This window comes from Schistocerca cancellata, chromosome 5, assembly GCF_023864275.1.
Source record: "Schistocerca cancellata isolate TAMUIC-IGC-003103 chromosome 5, iqSchCanc2.1, whole genome shotgun sequence".
NCBI lineage: Eukaryota > Metazoa > Arthropoda > Insecta > Orthoptera > Acrididae > Schistocerca > Schistocerca cancellata.
In genome coordinates, this window is record NC_064630.1 from 810,790,294 (window position 1) to 810,803,183 (window position 12,890).

General features: G+C 42.1%; 1 long non-coding RNA gene and 1 pseudogene across 1 annotated transcript in view; both read right to left on the reverse strand.

The window, feature by feature from the left end:
• Window positions 1–900: 900 nt before the first annotated feature.
• Window positions 901–12,890, reverse strand: part of LOC126188293 (uncharacterized) — a 35,188-nt gene continuing 23,198 nt past the window's right edge. The window contains exon 3 of the long non-coding RNA XR_007537847.1: window positions 901–1,022. This is a non-coding gene — a long non-coding RNA (uncharacterized LOC126188293). The remainder of the gene's footprint in view (window positions 1,023–12,890) is intronic.
• LOC126189337 (5S ribosomal RNA) lies at window positions 4,660–4,777 on the reverse strand (annotated as a pseudogene).

Genomic DNA, 12,890 nt, shown 5'->3' on the forward strand with positions numbered 1-12,890 from the left:
ATTATGTCCGAGGTTCGCACACTAGTACACTTTGCTCCTTGTACCCACTCATCAGTACAATTTACGCTTTAGCCGTACGCACTTCTCGGCTGTCTGTGGCATGGTGAGACATTCATACTTTGTTATACCTACCTGACGAAGTTAAGACATGGTAATGTGGCGCGTTTACTTAGTTCGCATAGTTATACCGTGGACAAAGACTTAAATAAGAATTTTCGGCTTCATATCGGTTTTAGGTATTACGCGATCCCAATCGGTTTAACCATGGACTACCGCTTTTAGCGTGCTATTCGTTTCTGTCCTGAGAATGAACGAGGAACTCGAAGCAATCGCTTTTCAACTCTAAGCAATCGCTTTTCAGCGCCATACCGGTAGAAAAAACAACAAAATATCTGTGAGCCGCGCCATGAACATTAAAAAAGCTGTCAGTAGACACCTCTCACTGAATATCCGGTACTTTATGGCAGCACACACCTGTTCTCAAGCCACTGCAATGTCTTAATTTTCTTGTACAGATCACATGAAGATGGTACAGATCACATGAAGATGCATCTCTATTGACGCGAAACCGGTAGTGATTCTTTTAATAAAAGTATTTTAACAGTCAGTCTTGAAGATTTTATTCACCACGTGGAATTTTGGCTGCGGTTTCTCGTTCTTTAAAATGGTATGTTCAAAACTGCATCTTTGCCATTAACTAGTGAGATACTACTGAAAAACTGATAAGGTCAAGGCTCTAGACTCTAATTTTAGCAGTGTTTGCACATACAATAACGTGCACTGTATGACGTTACAACTTATATACCTGTAACCTTACTCGTAAAACATTCCAAAAATCTTTCTACAAAGAATAGTTCGTTACATTCCTACACTAGAGGCTAATGGCAGGCAGCTTACGTGCAATCGTTCCGTTTCTGCCCCTGTCGCAAATTACAGAAGCGTTCTGGACGCCTCAGGTAATGTTCATGAGCGCTGGTCCTAGAGGTTCTTTAATCCAGATGGTGGTTCCAATTCGGACCAGTCTGAAACAGAAGACATTTAGAGTAAAACCCGAACAGACCCCTTTCGTCACGTTTTAACGTAACACTATAACTACAAGTATTATGGTATCACGTATACAGCTAGTTGTGTTGCTATAGAAGCGACGATACTACGTTTGGTAAACACACTCTGACTTAAAGTTAAGCATCAGAGGAATAAGAACAAACTGTAGTGAGAAATTGTGAGAATTCACCACAAATGACTGTCCAGTTTTCCAGAAGTGCCAGTGTATTTCCGGCACACACATGTAAGTACATCAAACAACAATACATTGCATTAGCGCCGTTATGCCCCCGTAATTTTTGCTCTACCGTTGCATGAAGTGCGCAGTCTCTCGGAGTACCAACGACGCTAGATGGCTTTTCTTTCGCAATTCTGAGAAAAGCATTTTCTTTGGGGAAACTTTTGTGGAAACGGAGAGCATCGGGAAACTTTTGGGGAAAAAATTCGGGAACTATTTTATCTGCCTACCCTTACTACTAATGCCGTATCTGATATTTTAGCTTAAACAACACATATTAGTTTTCTAAATATTCATTAGACGTCATTCTCTCTTTAAATCAATAGATACACCTTTTGGTTTGTGGGAGATCCCTTCGTGACATCAGTACGCTGTGTACATCCCAATTTTCTGCCGTTTCATGGTCGTATCGAGTTCTGGCGAGCCACTGTATTGAGTTTCGTCGTTTTAGTTGAGGGTTGCACTTGATGGGTTTAGCGTTACTGCGTACGTCGCATGAATACACACACATAAAAAAAAGAAAAGTTTTGGATCACCTCGGTTCCGAGAGTTGTGGAATCTGTACGGAAAACTGGAATAGAGATCAACATAAACATCATTTCCGCTCTTTGTATTGCCCATGAAAACGACACATTGCGTGTTGTACTACCATACAGCGAGACCTTCAGAGGTAGTGTTCCAGATTGCAGTGCACACTAGTTCCTCAAATACCCCGTAGCACGTCTTCTTGCATTGATGCATGCCTGTATTCGTCGTGGCATACTATCCACAAGTTTAAACAAGGCACTGTTGGTCCAGATTGTCCCATTCCTCAAAGGTGATTCGGCGTAGAACCCTCAGAGTAGTTGGTGGGTCACGTCGTCCATAAACAGCCGATTTCAATCTATCCCAGGCATGTTCGATTGGGTTCATGTCTGGAGAACATACTGGCCACTCTCGTCGAGCGATGCCGTTATCCTGAAGGAAGTGCACGATGGGGGCGCGAATTGTCATCCATAAAGACGAATGCCTCACCAATATCCTGCCGATATGGTTGCACTGCCGGTCGGAGGATGACATTCATGTATCGTACAGCCGTTACGGCGCCTTCCATGAGCACCAGTGGCGTACGTCGGCCCCACATAATGCCACCCCAAAACATCAGGGAACCTTCACCTTGCTGGACACGCTGGACAGTGTGTCTACGGCGTTCAGCCTGACTGGGTTGCCTCTAAACACGTCTCCGACGATTGTCTGGTTGAAGGCATATGCGACACTCATCGGTGAAGAGAACGTGATGCCAATCCTGTGCGGTCCATTCGGGATGTTGTTGGGTCCATTTGTACCGCGCTGCATGGTGTCGTGGTTGCAAAGATGTACCTCGTCATGGACGTCGGGAGTGAAGTAGCGCATCATGCAGCCTATTGCGCATAGTTTGAGTCGTAACACGACGTCCCGTGGCTGCATGAAAAGCATTATTCAACATTGTAGCTTTTCTGTAAGGGATTCCTCCGATCCATAATTCATAGGTAGCGGTCATCCACCGCAGTAGTTGCCCTCTGGAGGACTGTGAGAGGCATGTCATCGACAGTTCCTGTCTCTCTGTATCTCCTCCACGTTCGAACAACATCGCTTTGGTTCACTGCGAGACGCCTTCACACTTCCCTTGTTTAGAGCCCTTCCTGGCACAAAGTAACAATGTAGACGCGATCGAAGCGCGGTATTGACTGTCTAGGCATGGCTGAACTACAGACAACATGAGTCCTGTACCTTCTTCCTGGTGGAATGACTGGAACTGATCGGCTGTCGGACCCTCTCCATCCAATAAGCGCTGCTCATTATTGGCTGTTTACATCTTTGTGGAGGTTTAGTGACCTCTCTGAACAGTCAAAGGACTGTGTCTGTGATACAATATCCACAGTCAACGTCTATCTTCAGGAGTTCTGGGAACCGGAGTGATGCAAAACCTGTTTTTGATGTGTGTATATTGTTTCAAATATTGAGGAACTCTCGAAACCGCGTCAGTATTGGTATGGTATGTCATAATTACATGTAAGATATTGTCAGATCAGCTGTTGAGAGATTTCAGGAGGAGCAATAAAAAACTTAGGCACGGATTTTCTGTTATCATAATACCGTAGTGAATAGAAGTTGTGAAATAAAATGTAGGTGGGGCCCTGAAGAAAAATCAATAGAACTATGAAGAAAGCATGAAGGAAGCAGTTATAATTTGTGTAGGTTACTACAAGTTTTTTATGTGTACGATAATTTTACGGCCCTGAGCAGTTGAATCCACCTCTTCAAGGTTCCAACACTGATAACAACAGTAGTTGAAAGAAATGTGTATGGTTAAGATATTTTGGGAAAAGTTGCCGAACTGGTTTTATTTTGGAGAATTTTATTCGTCTGCTATGGGGAAATTTCGAAAACTCAAGCTGGAAACGTTGCAGAGCACTTTACAACGCGTTGTTGTTTTTGTGGTCTTCATTCGCAAGACTGGTTGATACAGCTCTCAATGCTGTTCTACCCCGTGCAAGTCACATAGACTCTCCGTGGTTATTGCAAACTCCAATTCGATTTAGTACCTCTTCATTAAATCTTCGACCTACCCGTCTGATGTTCATCATTCCTCTGTAACACCGTATATCAAAAGATTCTATTATCTTTTTGGCTATACTGTTTTCCGTCAAGGTGTCATTCCCACATATTTCCAGATTCCAGAGAATATTTCCTAACACTAAAATTTTATTCACACAACAAAAACGCTGTCCTAGTCATCGCCTGTCTGCATTTAATATGCTCTCTATTTGGCCATCGCTATTTATCCTTCTGTCCAAATAGCAAAACGCATCTGCCAGTTTCAGTGCCTTATTTCCTGATCAGATTCCAATCTGTTTGGACTCCGTTTGCAGGGTACGGTCTTCAGCTTTTTTTAACTTTCGTATATCGTTCGTCGTAGAGCAATGCTAACTTGACCAAGAGAAATCACTACATAATAAGACTTATTTCTGGCCGCTATATCACAACTTAATCCAGTGAGATACTAAAAAAAGGCTACATTTACACTCCACTAGCTGATGGGCCAAAAACACACGCCCAATGTCCAAAGGTAGATTCAATTGCGCCTGAGTGTGTTGCGGGCACCTGTTGCGAAATAAAAAAATAAAATAAAAACAAAAAACCTCTGCCCGAACAGGCCATGAAGGACCAACGTTACCGACTGGCCGCCGTGTCATCCTCAGCCTACAGGAGTCACTGGATGCGGATATGGAGGGGCATGTGGTCAGCACACCGCTCTCCCGGCCGTTTGTCAGTTTTCGAGACCGGAGCCGCTACTTATCAGCCAAATGGCTCCCTGACTCCTCAGTTTGCTTCACAAGGGCTGAGTGAGCCCCACTTGCCAACAGCGCCCGGCAGTTCGGATGGTCACCCATCCAACTGCTAGCCCAGCCCGACAGCACTTAACTTCGGTGATCTGACGAGAACCGGTGTTACCATTGTGGCAACGCCGTTGGCACTTGTCGCGATAAGGAAAACGTAAAAGCGGCGCAGAGACGAATAGGGAATATTTATAGCTATGATACGGGCCACAGATGGAGAAATCCAGTATCGTAATTGAGAATGACAAAGGGAATATGGTTATGAACCCGCTCCTGAGAAAGAGCGTCTCGGAAATGGCGAAGCTGGTCTTGTGTTCGCGTGCTACTGTCGTCACAATCTTTCGGAAGTGGTTCAGGAACCACGAGTAGGCGACAAGATGTGGACATTATAGCTCCATCACAGAACTTGGAAGTTGAAGACTTGCCGGCACTGAAAAGCAGGAGAGGCAGCGACCTGCGGCCGAAGTGACGACAAACAACAGCGCTGGTGGAGCCACAAGTGTTCGGCGCACGTTCTTGAACACAGGGATTCCCGGCGGGGTCAGGGATTTTCACCTGCCTCGAGATGACTGGGTGTTTGTGTTGTCCTCATCATTTCATCATCATCCAGGAAAGTGGCGAAATTGGACTGAGCAAAGATTGGGTAATTGTACGGGCGCTGATAACCACGCAGTTGAGCGCCCCACAAACCAAACATCATCATAATCTTGAACACAGGACTTCACAGCAGACAGCCAACACTCGTTGCCAAGTTGATTCCACAACATCCCCAATTATAAATGTAGTGAGTACGGAATTATTGAGGTTAGACCGTGGGGCGATGGAAACGTGTCGTCGGGTAGGACAAATCACGTTTCTTGTAACACCAGATGGGTGGCCTTATGCGGATACGCCAGCACCCAGGCTAACGACAGCCCGAAAAAGGCACCACTCTACAGACACAAGCCGGTGAGGGCAGTATCACGCTATGGGTCGCATTCAGTTGGGATTTCGTGGGACCTGTGTTTGTTAGTAATCAAAGCCACCGTCACAGATGGGGACCTCGTGAGCATCATTGCAGACCACCTCCATCCTTTCATTGACGATGTCTTCCCTTATGGAGATGGCATCTTCCAGTAGAACAAATGCCCGTGTCAAAAGACCAGAAGCGTCCTATAACGGTTCGAGGAATGTGTTAGTGATTCCACGTTGACGTCTAGTCCAACAAATTCGCCTGATCTGAACCCGATGGAACGCGTCTGTGAAGCTATCGGGTGCCAGCTACGAGTCCACAGACCATCAGTCAGTAATTAGCGGGAGTAAGATGACTTGCGTATAGGGGACTAGTACCCAATACATCCGGAAATCTTCCAAGGGCTTGTACAATTCAAGCCGCGCAAAACTGCAGCTGTATTATGTTCCAAAGGTGGTCACAATGTTTTTAGCTGTCTGTGAATAACTGTCAAGTAAATTGTAACTGACGGAGATACTTCCATTATACTATATATCGAAGCTTCCTGCCGCTCCATTCTCGATGGAGGGCTGGTTGAACAACTATTCCTGTACCTCTGTGTGAAGTCTTTATTTGCCTGGTTTTATCTACACGATCTCGTTTAGGGGGTGAAGATCATTCGTAGATTCCGTACTGACTGCCAGTTCTTAGCGTTTTGCTAGCAGGTCTTCAAGACATGCAGAACGTAAAATTAGAGAAAAAAGTCTAGATCGAGATGGTTATTTTATTTAAAATGACCAGTTTCGGCATAGTCTTAGGCCATCTTCAGAATAACACCATCAACTGAAGCTGACGATGTGCAGAACAGTCAGTAGACCTCAGTCGCTGAAACTGTTGAGTAGAGAGCAGTTTCAACTACTGAGGTCTGTTAACTGTTCTGGGGATCATCAGCTTCGGCTGCTGGTACTGTTCTGAAGATGGCCTAAGAGTAGGGCGAAACTGGTAACTTTAAATAAAATAACCATAGCTAATTTTAGATAGTTTCAAGATCACTGTTTCCAAAAAATGTTACCAAATATTTTAGATCCAGAACGTTTTCTTTCAGTCGCCTATTAAGTTTTTGGAACGGTTTAGTTACACACTCGGTGACAGTCTAAACCTGTGGCCATTTGTAACACATTGGGACACTACAGATGTCAATAATTACCGGCCAGTATCCTTGCCTACAGCATTTTCAAAAATTGTCGAGAAAGTAATGCACTCAAGAGTAGTGGGATATGTATAAGTCACAGTTTGGATTACAAAAATGCTGTTCCACTGAGACAGCAATATATAATTTCACTGACCACATACACTACTGGCTATTCAAATTGCTACACCAAGAAGAAATGCAGATGGATATCGACCAAGGCGAGCAGCAATGTCAGGATACGATAAACCGCAATCAGGATGGACTACAATCCGACCTTTATCAAAGTCGGAAACGTGATGGTACGCATTTCTCCTCCTTACATGAGGCATCACGACAACGTTTCACCAGGCAACGCCGGTCAACTGCTGTTTGTGTATGAGAAATCGGTTGGAAACTTTCCTCATGTCTGCACTGTTGTAGGTGTCACCACTAGCGCCAACCATGTGTGAATGATCTGAAAAACTAATCATTTACATATCAAAGCATCTTATTCTTGTCGGCTAAATTTGGCGTCTGCAGCACCTCATCTTCGTGGTATAGCAATTTTAATGGCCCGTAGTGTAACAGAGTCTTTAAATAGTAAAATGTCACCAATAGGAATTTTTTGTGACTTATCCAAAGCATTTGTTTGTGTGAACCATGACATTGTGCTACAGAAATTACAATTCTATGGTACAAATGGAACAGCATATGAATGGTTTAGGTATTATCTACATAACAGGAAGCAAAAAATTTCAGTATATTGTCTAAGTGATTTAAGGAAGTTTCCCACTTTATCTAGCTGGGGTGAAATTACATTAAGTGTTCCACAGGGTTCGATTATGAGTCCCCTTCTGTCCTTGATATGTGTGAAAGACGTGCTTTCTTATCTGAAAGAAGAAGTTAAACTGACACTGTGTGCTGATGATACAAACATCATTATTAATCCAGTAAAAGGGAACTCCATTAGCAAATGAAACAAATAATGTCTTTGGAAAATTATTGATTGGTTTTCTGCGAATGGGCTAGCTCTGAAACTTTTGAAAAAACACAGTACATCCAATTTTCTACTGCAAGAAGTACAGTTCCTTTAATAAGTATAACAAATGAACAGAATTCAGTAGCCAGGCTGGAGCATACAAAGCTTTTGCTTGTACATACAGATGAGAATCTTAATTGGAAAATTCTTATTTTGGATCTCATAAAGTGATTTGGTTCAGCAACTTTTGAAATCAGAGTAATTGCTAATTTTGAGGCTACAGAAATTTGCAAGCTGACATACTTTCTATACTTTCAGTCCCTGGCGTCATACAGAATAATATTTTGGGGTAACTCAACATTAGGCAGAAAGTATTCACTGCTCAAAAGAAAATAGTTAGCATAGTGTGTGGGGCTCATAGTCGCACATCTTAAAGGCATCTGTTTAAAACGTTAGGAATAGCCTCACAGTACATTTACCCAGTAACGAAATTTGTTCTCAGCAACATGGACCAGTTTAAAAACAACAGTGACATCCATGATTTAGTACCAGAAGAAAGAAAGACTTACACTATCCTTTACCTAATCTATCTTTGGCACGGAAAGGGGTAAAATATGCTGCGGTAAAACTTTTCGATAAATTACCAGATGAAATAAAATGTTTTACATACAGCAGTAATAATTTCAGAAATAAATTGAAATCAACTATTTCTACGCCATGGATGAATTCTTGAATAGGAATAGATATATCTATGGGTATAATATCTGCATGTTATGCCGTTTAAGGGAATGGGGTAAGTAATTAAAATTTTAAGCTTAAAGAAAACCTTTATTCATGCGTGCATTTATTATACAGTTAATACGTTCTGCATCATAAAGGTTACCATGAGATTGATCAATAGAACACGTAACTAACTAACTACTATTTTTGTTAAGTATAATAGTTTCAGTTAGTTCGACCTGGGAGGAGCCGATACACTAAAGCAGCACTGCAGTATGGGCAGTTGGATACAAGCTCAGTTTCCCAGTATCAATCCAGTGCGTCATAGCCAGAGATTTACTTCACCTACAACCGATCTCACGTGGTAGTACCACCTCTTAACTTTGCACATCGTTTCTCTCCAAAATTTGTGTTACTTGAGTGACTCTGGTTGTGGTCCAATACGGTAGTCAAGGATACTATGCCTTTTTGTTTCGCGAAAATAGCAATCTTTGCACAAAGATGATATTTTCTGCAGAAGGAAGTGGATATTAGTTCAGTTATTACGGAGTAGAATTTCATCATACATATTTGCATGTCCTACGAAATTCTTGAGATTGCAGCTAATACTGTCCACTAAATCCTTCACGTGTAATATGAACAGCAACGATTACGCTACACTCCCATGTGGCATATTAGATATTACTTTCATACCAGATAGCCTAAAGGTACCTGTCTGTTGGGAAATTTTCTATCTTGTTGCAGAAATGGGAAGGTATCCCATACGGAGGCAGGGTTTCCTAGTAAGCGTCATTGTGGCACTACATAAAAAATAATCAACTTGGTCTTGGAGATCTAGCTTTAGCAGGAGCCATGTTTGCAGACAACATTGTGGGAATTCGGGTCTGGCTCTTATGTAAAGCACTTCTGTCTGTAAATGCCAAAACAGGTTTTAGCACCGGAACCCAGTTGTGTGGAAAACAACGACCGAATAAAAGTACCCACAGATGATGGACTGTAGTTGCTTAAAAACTTTTGGATATATACGAACAACAGTTGTATACATTCTCACGATTCTGAATGAAAAGTTTCCAGAAAGGTTAGAAACAACGAATCAACTTAGTTTCGTTTATCCATGTCGCTCAATTCATCGTCTGTGAAAATCGCTAATTGAGTTTCCTATAATCGATGTGTCTGAATCAAAGTTCCCATGTAAAAGGTTGCTTTGTTCAAGGTAGGTCATATTTTCTTTCAATCTTCACCCTCAAGGATGAAGCAAGCGGTATTCGATCCGACACATTGAAGAGTTCATTTATATTTAGTCGCATACTAACATCGCAGGTACTGATGTGGAGGCAGGGACACTTTGAGAATGATCGACATAACATTTGGCGCTTGGCCTCTTCCGCCTCCCGATTGACCCGTTCCACAGATAATATTTGCTATTACTTGGGCTCTTGGTAAGTCTTGTAAAAAGAAATCTGTGTCTAGAGGTGTTAGATATGGGTTGTTCTTTTCTTTTTAAGTCTTGTAATAAGAAATCTGAATCTAGCGATCTTGGATATGGGTTGTTCTTTAAAGTCTTAAGTACGTGTGCACTCCTCTGAAATAGAAATTTAATGACAGTGATAATGTTAAAAGAAAAAGTTATTAGTTTCCATTTAAGATAATTCTTGAGATCTTTAAATGCTTTCAGTGAAATCAGGAAGAACTACACCCATTTCACTGTTCTGCCTTCAGTAAAGCTTGCTGTATATTAAACTGAGTGGAAAGTATGGAACTATAAAATTTCTGTTATTTTTTTAGTTTCATAGTGGAAATTTTTAATTCTTTAACCTAAAAATTATTGCACTTTGCACCGGAAATAGTGGTAAGCAAGAGCAAAAATATTGTCTAATTTTGTATTGGCTTTTTAAACATGAGACACTGTTTAATTTCCCATGTTACATATGAAGAAAACTCACCAATAAATCAAAACATGTAGCGTGCTGGAGCAGTATTGTTTATCTTGTCAAGGTCGGCCTCGTGTGAAATTTGATCGGGACTTCATTTAAGGTTCATGTGTCTAATTCTTTTATACTAACAACATTCACCATTCAAATCCCACTCGGGGTAGCCGCGCGGTCTAGGGCACCTCGCCACGGTTTGCGCGGCTCCCCACGTCGGAGGTTCGAGTCCTCCCTCGGGCATGGGTGTGTGCCTTGTCCTTAGCGTAAGTTAGTGTAAATTAGATTAAGAAGTGTGTAAGCTTAGGAAACCTTTGGAGAAAAGAGAACCACTTGCATGAATATCAAGAGCTCAGATGGAAACCCAGTTCTAAGCAAAGAAGGGAAAGCAGAAAGGTAGAAGGAGTATATAGAGGGTCTATACAAGGGCGATGTTCTTGAGGACAATATTATGGAAATGGAAGAGGACATAGATGAAGAGGAAATGGGAGACATGATACTGCGTGAAGAGTTTGACAGAGCACTGAAAGACCTAAGTCGAAACAAGGCCCTGGGAGTAGACAAAATTCCATTAGAACTACTGATAGCCTTGGGAGAGCCAGCCTTGACAAAACGCTACCACCTGGTAAGCTAGATGTATAAGACAGGCAAAATACCCTCCGACTTCAAGACTAATATAATAATTCCAATCCCAAAGAAAGAAGATGTTGACAGGTGTGAAATTTACCGAACTATCAGTTTAACAAACCACGGCTGCAAAATACTAACACGAATTCTTTACAGACGAGTGGTAGAAGCCGACCTCGGGGAAGATCAGTTTGGATTCCGTAGAAATAATGGAACACGTGAGGCAATACTGACCCTACGACTTATCTTAGAAAATAGACTAACGAAAGTCAAACCTACATTTCTAGCATTTGTAGGCTTAGAGAAAGGTTTTGACAATGTTGACTGGAATACTCTCTTTCAAATTCTGAAGGTGGCAGCGGTAAAATACAGGGAGCGAAAGGCTATTTACAGTTTGTACAAGAACCACATAGCAGTTGTAAGAGTCCAGGGGCACGAAAGGGAAGTGTGGTTGGGAAGGAAGTGAGACAGGGTTGCAGCCTCTCCCCGATTTTATTCAATCTGTATATTGAGCAAGTAGTAAAGGAAACAAAAGAAAAAATTGGAATAGGAATTAAAATCCATGGAGAAGAAATAAAAACGTTGAGGTTTGCCGATGACATTGTAATTCTGTCAGAGACAGCAAAGGACGTGGAAGAGCAGTTGAACGAAATAGACAGTGTCTTAAAAGGGTGGTATAAGATGAACGTCAACAAAAGCAAAACGAGGATAATGAAATGTAGTCGAATTAAATCAGGTGATGCTGAGGGAATTATATTAGGAAATGAGACACTTAAAGGAGTTTTGCTATTTGTGGAGCAAAATAACTGATGATGGTCGAAGTAGAAGAGGGTACAAAATGTAGACTGTCAATAGCAAGCAAAGCGTTTCTAAAGAAGAGAAATTTGTTGACATTGAGTATAGATTTAAGTGTGAGGTAGTCGTTTATGAAAGTGTTTATATGGAGTGTAGTCATGTATGGAAGTGAAACATGGACGATAAATAGTTTGGAGAAGAAGAGAATAGAAGCATCGAAATGTGGTGCTATAGAAGAATGCTGAAGATTAGATGGGTATATCACATAACTAATAAGGAGGTATTGAATACAATTGGGGAGAAGAGGACTTTGTAGCACAACTTGACTAGAAGAAGGGATCGGTTGGTAGAACATGTTCTGAGGCATCAAGGGATCACCAATTTAGTACTGGAGGGCAGCGTGGAGGGTAAAAATCGTGGTGGGAGACCAAGAGATGAATACATTAAGCAGATTCAGAAGGACAGTAGGTTGCAGTAGATACTGGGAGATGAAGCAGCTTGCACAAGATAGAGTGGGATGGAGAGCTGCATTAAACCAGTCTCAGGACTGAAAACCACAACAACAAGCCTATGGACTGATGACCTCAGCAGTTTGGTTACATAGCAACTTACCACTACCACCACCGCCATTCAAATCAGTGGCGGCTTGTAACGATATATTCGCAAGTATATAGCCAACAATTAGTTACAGAGGTTTGTTTACAATAACTTTCACGGTTCAGTTATCGTGTACTTCACCCTTATCGGTTTCACCACTAATCGTAATGATACAAGCTGCACACAAATCTTGACTTGTGCTCCTCTGGCGCCCTTCTGAGCTTAGGAACCCAAGCAGCCACTCGTGTCGCTTGGGCGTCAAATCGACTGCGGTGGGCTTTTGTAGATACCGTAGGTACCCTGGGACTTCCTACCAACCAGTTATGCGTCGTGAGCTTCCCGACGAGAGCCTCCGCTACTGCTGATTGACGCCGATCGTCTACCATCACATATTTGTGTTGTCTCTGTTAGTCAGTGGCCTTGCCGATAGCCTTAGTTTCCATATAGTTTCGTAGACCTAAACTGCTTGGGTTCTGTACATTGCGAAAATAGGAAATAATTACA